The sequence below is a fragment of the Saccopteryx leptura genome, chromosome 5 (assembly GCF_036850995.1).
Source record: "Saccopteryx leptura isolate mSacLep1 chromosome 5, mSacLep1_pri_phased_curated, whole genome shotgun sequence".
NCBI classification, from domain to species: domain Eukaryota; kingdom Metazoa; phylum Chordata; class Mammalia; order Chiroptera; family Emballonuridae; genus Saccopteryx; species Saccopteryx leptura.
In genome coordinates, this window is record NC_089507.1 from 64,944,053 (window position 1) to 64,954,262 (window position 10,210).

Genomic DNA, 10,210 nt, shown 5'->3' on the forward strand with positions numbered 1-10,210 from the left:
CACCCCCGCTGGAGGAGCCGGCTCCCAAGTCAGGCCACAAGCTTTGGTTCGGTGGGCAGGGCAAGGCTGTGCTCCTGTGCCCTTGCTCAAGGGCTGATCTTCACCCCTTCCGGGGTTCCTGCCCTTCCCCCACAGGCTGGATTACAGGCAGCCCACAGCTGGGCTTGACCGCTTTTGCATGCCCCCTCCTCCCCAGCCAGGCAAGACTGAGCTCACACCTGGGCCTCAGTGGTGGCCAGCCAGCTTTCGCCCTTGCCGAGAGAACCACGCTTCCGCGTCCCGCTGCTGCCTGCCCTGAGGTGAGCCCTCAGCCGTGTGGGTGGGGGCGCTGCAGCTCAGACCCTAAGACTCACTACTGTAGCCCCAAAAGCTCCCTCCTTCTAAGCAACTCTGCTCTGAGTGCCGCGGGAGACCTTGTTTGGCTGGTGTCCTGCTTCCCTTTGCTGGTATTGCTGTTTCCAGGGGAAATATTCACTTCAGATTTGGGGAGTGACTCGTTCCAGGGGTTAGGGTGGCTGTCTCCCAAAATGTTTCTCCCTGTGCCTCCTAGATTACATTCTCTTCCTGTTACTCCAGTCCTCTCCTCTCTCCCCATCCCTTGGAGCCCCAGGTGAGTGGTTGTGAGAGAGGTGTTCTGCGTGGTCCCTTTAAGAAGAATCCTGGGTCTGAGAAATCAGTCTTTTTCTCACAAACAGTATCCTGTCTTGTTTCCAGCTAAATACTGTCCATATACCTCTTCTAGGCTCTGGGGCTGCAGGCTGGGGCTTTGTTCTTGGGACTCAGGACCCTCCCCTCTCTGCTAAACTCACTTCCTGCCACGCGAGTCTCTCCCAGCTGCTGTTCGCTCCGGGGAGCTGGGCAGCCCTCTCCTTTTTTCTACTTTTCCTACCAGTCTTGGTGTGGCTTCTTCAGTGTTCCTTGGTTGAGGAGTCCTCTTAGTTTAGTCCAAAGTTGGTTTTTCCAGATGAGAGTTCTTAAAATTTGTTTGTAATCCACTTTGGTTCTGGGAGGTGGGAGTTGGTACGTCCACCTACTCCAGCACCATCTTGTCTTCCTGAATGGTTCTATTTTTAGAAACTCAGACACCATCCAAAAAAAAATTTTTTTTTAACTGTTATGGCTTGCTGAATCAAAGCAGCTGAATTTGATATGCATTCAATGTCATTTCCTTCAAGAATTAGCTCATCTTTCTGGCCTTGAGACACTGAACAAGTAACCCCTGACCTCATCCAAACCCTGAGGATGTATTTTTTACCCAAGAAATTTCTGACTTCAACAAGGGAACTACTCTCCTGAATAACGACATTGATGGGGAAGTGAGCATGCAGAGACCGCATCCTGTAACAGAAGCCCAGTGCAACACCCTTGAGTATGTTCTGTACAGGACTGCGGACAGTGCGAACGGTGGCCAGTTCCTTTCTATTTCCCCACCTCTTGTCAACCGCAGCCTCTTCTTTTTCTTTCTGAGGACAGAGTTCTACATTGATGTGATTGAAGTCCCTCCGCAGTGTGCCTCTGGGGAACAATAACTATGCATTTCTTCAGAGTGACGTCCACATTTTCTCAGACCATTGCTGAGACTGGTCTTCATCCTTGAAGTAGTTGTGGCAAAGAGGGAACCTCTATGTTGCTTATATTTTGAATGGAAGGAAACAGTTAAGTTAGTGGTTAGTGAAAATAAAGATGCCAAGTGTATGGCAGACATACTTCTGAGTGGTGGGAACTAACTGACTAAAAGTCTGGAAAATGGGGGTTGGCCATTTTGCCCTTTCCTGACTGGGCAGTGACCTCAGTTTGTGAGTGTGACAACTTCGCAACTCATCTTTCCCTCAGATGAGGTTCTGAGATCCAGACTTTGGGTTTAAAAAACCCATTTGACTCTCACAGTAGGTCTCGTTCATCAACCCAGACTTTCTGAATGAAGATAGTATTTTGGCTCTGTTTGCTGTCTCACTTATCTCACTTTTGGCTTCATTCAGAGGTCAGGCAGAGAAGAGGGGTGTTTGGACCCCATCAAAGATTCAATAATGGCAGGTAGACGCATTGAAGGCTAGTCTCCCAACACCTGAGAAAAGTTTAACATAGTAAGCTCTTTTCAGCCTGTAACTTCCTCTCAGGATTTGGGTCATCAGGCTCCCTGTTCTATCATTAAAAAGTCCTTTAGTTGCCTGACCAGGTGGTGGCGCAGTAGATAGAGCATCAGACTGGGATGTGGAGAACCCAGGTTTGAGACCCTGAGGTTGCCAGCTTGAGCGTGGGCTCATCTGGTTTGAGCAAAGCTCTCCAGCTTGAGTCCAAGGTCGCTGGCTGGAGCACAGGATCACTCAGTCTGCTGTAGCCCCCCAGTCAAGGCATGTATGAGAAAGCAATCAATGAACAACTAAGGTGACACAATGAAGAATTGATGCTTCTCATCTCTCTCCCTTCCTGTCTGTCCCTCTCTCTGTCTCTGTCACACACATACACAAAAAGCCCTTTAGTCATCAGGCTGCTGAACTTGAGGGAGGGAGAGTGGAGATGGGAAGAGAGCTCTGAAAGGGGGAAATGGTTTACAAGCAACACTTTATTAACAATAAACACACTATCTTATTTTTTTATGTGTGTAGCAATTTACTAAACAACTTTACATATATATCTTAATTGATCCATGTAAATTAGACTGTTATAGGTGAGAGACTAAGATTTCTCAATTGAAGCTCTTTTCACTATTTTAAGCAGGAAAAGGCAGTGCCTAGGTGTGTGTGTGTGTGTGTGTGTGTGTGTGAGTGTGTGTGTGTGTATCAGAGCAGGCTGAGAAAGGAGATCATTCTAGAGAGAAAAACAATTAAAACAGAAAGAAAAAAAAGGCAAACCATTGTGCCTCAACAAAGGCATGAATGAATGAGAGTGACTTGCTTCAGGGTTTGCCTGCATCTGGCTTTGGATATTTGACTTGTACCCATTTTAATTCCCACTTTCCTTCTGATATCCTCTGACATCATCAATTACCTATACTTGGTCCAAATGTCCTGGGAGGAACACCTTCAGGAGCAGCGCTCCAGCCCACCACTGTGGAGACTTCAGGGGAAGAACAGTCTATTTTCTTTACTTTCCTCAAGGGTACATGGCACTTTAATACCCAGCGGGATGTATACTATGTTTAGAGGCTCTGATGGACATCTGGACATAATCTATTTCCTTATTTATTTTTTTTTTTAGTAGCTGAAGCATTTCCCATGAATGGGTTCTCCATGGGCTTGTCAACCAAGGTGCCCATCTCTGAATCAGTGTTGGTCACATGACCCTCTCTAGGCCAATCAGATGCTCTCTTTGGAATTGGAAGCTGGAGTGGAGTCCCCAAGAACTGAACATGAACTGGACTGGTTCACTTTGACTGAAGCATCTTGACAACAACCTTTTATTTCCTGCTACCCAGATCCTCAAATCTGCTCTATTTTCTCCTTGAGGACTGATTCTACACTTTTACTTTTTTAAAAAGATTTTATTTATTCATTAGAAAGAGAGAGAGAGAGAGAGAGAGAGAGAGAGAGGGAGGGAGAAGGGGGAGGAGCAGGAATCATCAACTTTCATATGTGCCTTGACTGGGGAAACCCAGGGCTCCAAACCAGCGACCTCAGCATTCCAGGTTGATACTTTATCCACTGCGCCACAACAGGTCAGGCCACTTTTACTTTTGATTTCTGAGTTATCACATGTCCTTCTAATACGTTGCTTTCTAGTTTAAGTTAGCCAGAGTTCATTTTTGCTGCCTAAAACTGAATATCTCTAACGGGTATAGAGACAGTACTGGCCTTTGTCAGTATTCCCTTTTTTGTGGGCGGTCTTCATATTCTATATAAATACTTCTGCACATCTGCATATTTGTAAAGAAAAAGTTCATTTTAGCTGGGAGACAAGCTGGAGTGAGGATAAACAGTTAATAAAAGTTTAGGAAATCTTACTCAGATCAACTGAAAATAGTGATTACTAGGAGAAAAAAATCAGGAAAGAAAGGATGATTAGAAAGATGTTAATTTATGAAGAGCTTTATGGAAGGCTGGGGATCAGGTTAAATGTGTTCCAGCAATGACCAAGAGAGTTTAAGGAGAACTCTGGGACAGAGACAGATCCAGAAACTTAGCCTCTTCCTCAGCTAGAGGAGAGTGTGTGCTGGAAAGGGGTGGGATACCACTGACCGGTCAGATCCTCAGCTTCCTGAGTGAGCTTTCCTCCCAGCTTGGATTGGGTTGGACTCTGGAACTGTACTGTACTGTGTACCTGCCATTGTTTATCAGGACATAAATCGTATTCTGATAAAGAGTTGCATCTGTTTTTTAGTAACTCTCTGTATTCAGGAAATTGACTTAGAATTGTGACACTCTCATTTCTTTATTCGTTCAATAAATATTTATTGAGTGTTAGTCATTCTTATAAGTGCTAAATACATAATGGTGCAAAACAGATATGGTCCTTCCTCCTGGAGATAGTAATTGTAGACAGAGAGAGAAAAATATTAAGCGAATAGTTAAATAGAAATATATAATTACAAATTGTGCTAAGTGTTAAAAAGGAAAATTAGAAGCTGTGATCAAGATATAGCACACTACAGTGTTGTTTCACTGTCAAAAGAGGGGCAATGTAGAAGGACTTTTCACCCTAAAGAGGGTTTGCAAACATTTATTCTAGCGGTAGAATGCTTGTATTTTATTCAAGAGGCTTCGTCCCTGCATTTTCATGAACTCATATTAAAACACAACTCAAAGATAGAATCTGTAAGATGTAGTATATCTTTGTGTTGACCTATGTGTAGTAGGCTGTAACTGAAAACTGAAGGCAGGCTTTAAGACTTCTTGGACCAATTGGCACACATAAATCTGGTTTAAAGACAGGAACATAGGCCTTGGCCGGTTGGCTCAGCAGTAGAGCGTCGGCCTGGTGTGCGGAAGTCCCGGGTTCAATTCCCAGCCAGGGCACACAGGAGAGGCGCCCATCTGCTTCTCCACCCCTCCCCCTCTCCTTCCTCTCTGTCTCTCTCTTCCCCTCCCGCAGCCGAGGCTCCATTGGAGCAAAAGATGGCCTGGGCGCTGGGGATGGCTCCTTGACCTCTGCCCCAGGCGCTAGAGTGGCTCTGGTCGTGACCCCGGGATGGGCAGAGCATCGCCCCCTGGTGGGCGTGCCGGGTGGATCCCGGTTGGGCGCATGCGGGAGTCTGTCTGACTGCCTCCCCGTTTCCAGTTTCAGAAAAAATACAAAAAAAAAAAAAAAAAAAAAAAAAAAAGACAGGAACATATTCTAAGTGGCCAACAAGGAAAGTAGTTTAAAAATAATATAAAGCTGTGTTTGGCCACGAAGAAAGGGCAGATAATCAGGCTAATATCATGGGAGGATAATAGGAGTTTGGTGGTCTCAGTGGTCATATAGCATGTTGATATGACTAAACTCTCTGACCACATTGCACAGAGATATGTTATTCTGAAAGAAATGACCAAACCTTACATTTTAATATTTGTCTAACATTTTAGTGATTTGATTTCTGCTGAAGATCATTAAGTACAAGATGCTCTTTGAGGCACTCTGTAACTTCCAGAACATATACAGAACCACTAGAAGAGAACAATTTTGCGACCTAACAGGATCTATGTGGGGTGCAAATAAGACATTAGAATTTGAAAATGATCTCAAGTGTCTTGTTGAGAAGTCTTTGAAAGAATGCTTTAGGTGCCATCTTGTGGTCAGCATTATGAATGTATTGAGTTCAACTCATCTTCAACTTGTCAGAAAGATTGTGTTTAAAAACTTTATGAGGGCTTTTTGGGCTGTTTGGATTTGAAAATGTTTCCCCATAGAATCAGTGTCATAAAGGGAGGTTACCTTATATGGCCAGGGCAAAGCCCTGGTATGTTCATTAGGTCTCTTTTAGCCTCAGGTAACAGAAACCTATTTCAAAGTACAGGGGGTCAGTCCTTGGGTTACGACAATCTCGACATATGACAGTTCAAGTATACGATAGTCATTTCCATAAAAACTTAAAAAACTGAGACATGACTGTTTTGGCTTATGCCATTAGCATCATACTTATGAACTATGTGGGCAAACTAGTTTGGCTGCGCACGGTGGAAGAATGAGCAGTAACTCAACATATAAGTGTGGGAATTGGCGTCCTCTATGCCATTTGGACTGTTAAAAGTGCTAGTATTCTGTTTGAATACTAGCACTAGTATTTTGTTTGGCAAGGAGCTGTCTGCTGAGGACCTCATTCAGTTGGAGAAGAAGCTGGTTGAAGAGGAAGAGTTAGAAACCCCAGAATTCAAGAGATTTACTACCAAGGTTTTGGCAGAGGTTTTTCTATGGTAGAAGATGAGTTGACAAAATTTCAGGCTGAGGACCCCAGCAACGACAGATTCTGTAAGGTCTACAGAGCTGTTATGAATGCCTTGCAATGCTATAGGCAGATTCTGGAAAAGAAGAAGTCATCAACCTTCCAGACTAGCCTGGAATAATTCTTTAAGAAGGTAGAGAGGCCTGTTACAGATCCTGTACCCTCTACATCAGCTGTTCCTTGGGTAAAACACCTGTAGTACAGGTAGAATCATCTCCAGTGTCTCCTGTATGATCCTTAGGCAATCCTGATTCCCCTGACCCAGTGTCTCCAGCACCTTCTGCGGGTTCTCCTGCCTCTCCAGCTTCCTCCCAATAGGTCACTCTCTCCCACCTTGCAATGCCCCTTCTAGTGTGCAAGCCAACCACAGGAATAAAAGTAAGGATTTTTTTACACTAATTTTTTGTCATTTTGTCTGTTACTACAGTACAGTATATTTATGTTCCTTTTCTTTTTCTGTGGCTTAGTTGTGTTTTTATGTCTAGATTATGATTTTACAATTACGTTAGGATAGGTAAGTGACTTAGGGTAGGGTGTGTTTTGACTTACATCAAAATTTGGGTTATGTCACCATTGTAGGAATGGAACTATGTCTTAACCTGAGGACCCCCTGTAGCTTAAGCAAGAAAAGGGATTATGTCACAGAACTGGAGGAGTTGCTGTAAGAACCAAGGCTGTGGAAGCTAGTTCCAGGACCCAGCGTTGCCAGGACCTGCTTTCTGTCTTTCTCATTTCCATTTGGTTTTATTCTCTCTTGTTTAAAGAAAGATCATTGCCAGAAGTCAGACCTCAATGGAGGACTGGCCTGATGTGGGTGCCATGCCTATCCTTGCACCAATCAGCTGAGACGAGGAATGAGGCACATGATCAGCCAGTTTGACTATAGTGATCATTCCCTGTGGTTGAGGGGCAGAGGAGAAGAAACCTTAGTGACATGGATACGTTACCTTAGCGACAGGTCATGTAGGAATGCTGGTAGGGCAAATGAGCAAACTAGAAGAACAACCACAATCTACTATATCCTACCACTTGGACACAAGCATTTATCCATACCCTTTTCACATGTGTGTAATTCTGAAAGTACCAAAATATTTTGTTTCTGAGTACAGTGCAACAGTACAGACCCCAGCCCTCCTCAAGAAGAAACAACTCAAAGGCACACTGAGTTGTTGAATTAAACATCAAGCTTAAGGGTTCTGGATAATGTACGTTCCTCATAGGTTCAGATATGGTGCTAGAGCTACTCTTGGTCCAACAATCTGTTTCCATTAAGAAAAAGAGCTTGACAAGAAAGTCAGTTAGCTTGAGTGGATCAACTTTGGGTTCACTTCATATAACTTTGAAAATATCCCAAAGAGAAAAATCCCGTGAGAAACTTATTTCAGTAAGTCAAACACTTCAGAGACATTCATTCATTCAAATAAACACTTATTTGAACCCCTAGTTCAGTTATTTTAGGTGCTGGGAATATAGTATTATTGACGTCTTTGAACTTAAAGACATAAAAAAATAATTACAGCATTCAGTACAAAAGAGCTGTAATTGCAGTGTGAATTTTGTATATGTTCCATTTGTAGCATTTTCCTGAATTATATATAGTTTGATTCTCTATAAACACAAGTGGTGTTTATAGAGAATCAAAACTGCTTAAATAAGAGAATCTCATTGATAACAGAGCCTCAAAATGTCAGATAAATAGAACCTCAAAATGTCAGAGGTATTACTGGGATTAATTTCAGATTGGAAGATACTTGGCAATAGTTTGTCTAAAAAATGAAAGTAGAATCGATTTACATTATTCATCAATTAGTTTCAGATCTCATTGCCCTGTTGGCATTTCTATTTTAAAGTTAATTGAATGACATTTTTTCTATGTTTTTTGTTTTATTAAATTTATTGAGGTGATGTTGGTTAATAAGATCATTTAAATTTCAAGTGTACAATTTTATAATATATCATCTGTATAATGCATTGTGTGCTTAACACCCAAAGTCAAATTCCCTTCCATCACCATATATTTCACCCCTTTACCCTCTACAACCTCCCTCCATGCCCCTACCCTCTGGTAACCAACACTATTGGTTATGTCTATGAGTTTGTTTGTATGTGCCTTGACCGCGGGCCTTCAGCAGACCGAGTAACCCCTTGCTTGAGCCAGCGGCCTTGGTCCAAGCTGGTGAGCTTTTTGCTCAAGCCAGATGAGCCCACGTTCAAGCTGGCGACCTCAGGGTCTTGAACCTGAGTCCTCCGCATCCCAGTCCGACGCTCTATCCACTGCACCACCGCCTAGTCAGGCTGTGAATGACTTAATTTGAGACATACAGTTAGCTTAATGATTTTGGGGGAAGCATAGGGTAGTGCTTAAGAGCATGGGTTCTTTCATAAGACTGACCAAAGTTTGAATCCTAGCTCCACTCTTACTAGCTATGTGACCTTCAGAAAAAATTTTAACCCAAGTCTCAGTTTCTTGATCTGAGTAGTGGGGATAATACTAGTACTCCCCTCACTGAAATCCATTTATTAATTCTTGGAGACCATTGATTTAGTGATCATTGTTTATTCATATAATTGGTCACTGTGGCCTTAATTGGGGACCTAAATCACTTGAAAAGAGTACTGAAAGTGTGAAAATTAAAAGATTTTTAAAAATAGGATTTATTGGAGGGACATTGGTTAATGTAATTATATAGGTTTCAGTTGTGGAGTTCTATAACGCATCATCTGTACATTGCACTGTGTGTTTGCCACCCCAAGTCAAGTCTCCTTCCATCACCATTTATTCCTGCTTTACTGTCTTCTACCTCCCACCCAACAGATTTTTGTTTTTATTACTGTATTGAGCGGAGATGTGGGGGAATCGCTGAACGAGCTAAACTATGTTCAAGTGTTGTTGACAAGAGATGGACCATTGGTGGTTGTGGTGGGGACACTTCTTCCCTTTGTTGGTGTTTCGTTCTATGAGAAGGGAGCTCTGCTAGTATACTTTTGGCCATTTTTGTTTCTTTCCAAAGGAGAAGTCACTTATTTGATTGGTAAATGTGAAAGGAGTAACTGCTCCTATATGATTCAGCTTTTCCCCTTTTTTCTTGGGAATGAGGCTGTCTGCAGGAAGCTTGCATTCTATTCTGCTCCTCCTTGCCATAAAGATAGCTGGGACAGGCTCTGTCTCTCAGAGGTTTGCCCCCTTCTGGTGGTGCTTGTGACTCAGAAGATAAGTACAGTAGTCCCCCCTTATTCATTAAGGATATGTTCCAAGACCCCCCAGTGAATGTCTGAAACCACAGATAGTACACAGATATATTATGTTTTTTTCTATATATACCTATGATAAAGTTTAATTTCTAAATTAAACACAATAAGAGATTAACAATAATAAATAATAATACATATTATAATAATATGTATATATAATAAGTAATAATAGTAAAATAGAAGTTATAACAAATATAGTATAATAAAAAGTTATGTGAGTGTGGTCTCTAATAACTGATCTGATAACAGAGATGGCTTTTAAATGACTTAGGAGTGGGTGTACAGTGTGGATATATCAGACTAAGGGATGGTTCATGTCTTGGGTGGGAAGGATCAGGACTATGAGATTTCATCATACTACTCAGAATGGTGTGCAATTTAAAACTTCAGGATTGTTTATTTTGGGGATTTTCCATTTATTATCTTTAGACTAAGGTTGACCCTGGTAACTGAAAACTACAGAAAGTGAAACTGGATGGGGGTGGGAGAGGCTACTATAGTTTAATTCTTAAATGGAGCATAACAGAATCCATTTACCTCAAGATATGAGCCACATACTTCAATATAAACAATCTGATATTAGTCTTATTCTTTGGTCTT

At 42.3% G+C, this 10,210-nt stretch overlaps 1 pseudogene; it reads right to left on the reverse strand.

Moving 5' to 3' along the window:
* Nucleotides 1-1,030: 1,030 nt before the first annotated feature.
* Nucleotides 1,031-1,705, reverse strand: LOC136406500 (large ribosomal subunit protein uL6 pseudogene; annotated as a pseudogene).
* Between the last annotated feature and the right edge of the window lie 8,505 nt (nucleotides 1,706-10,210).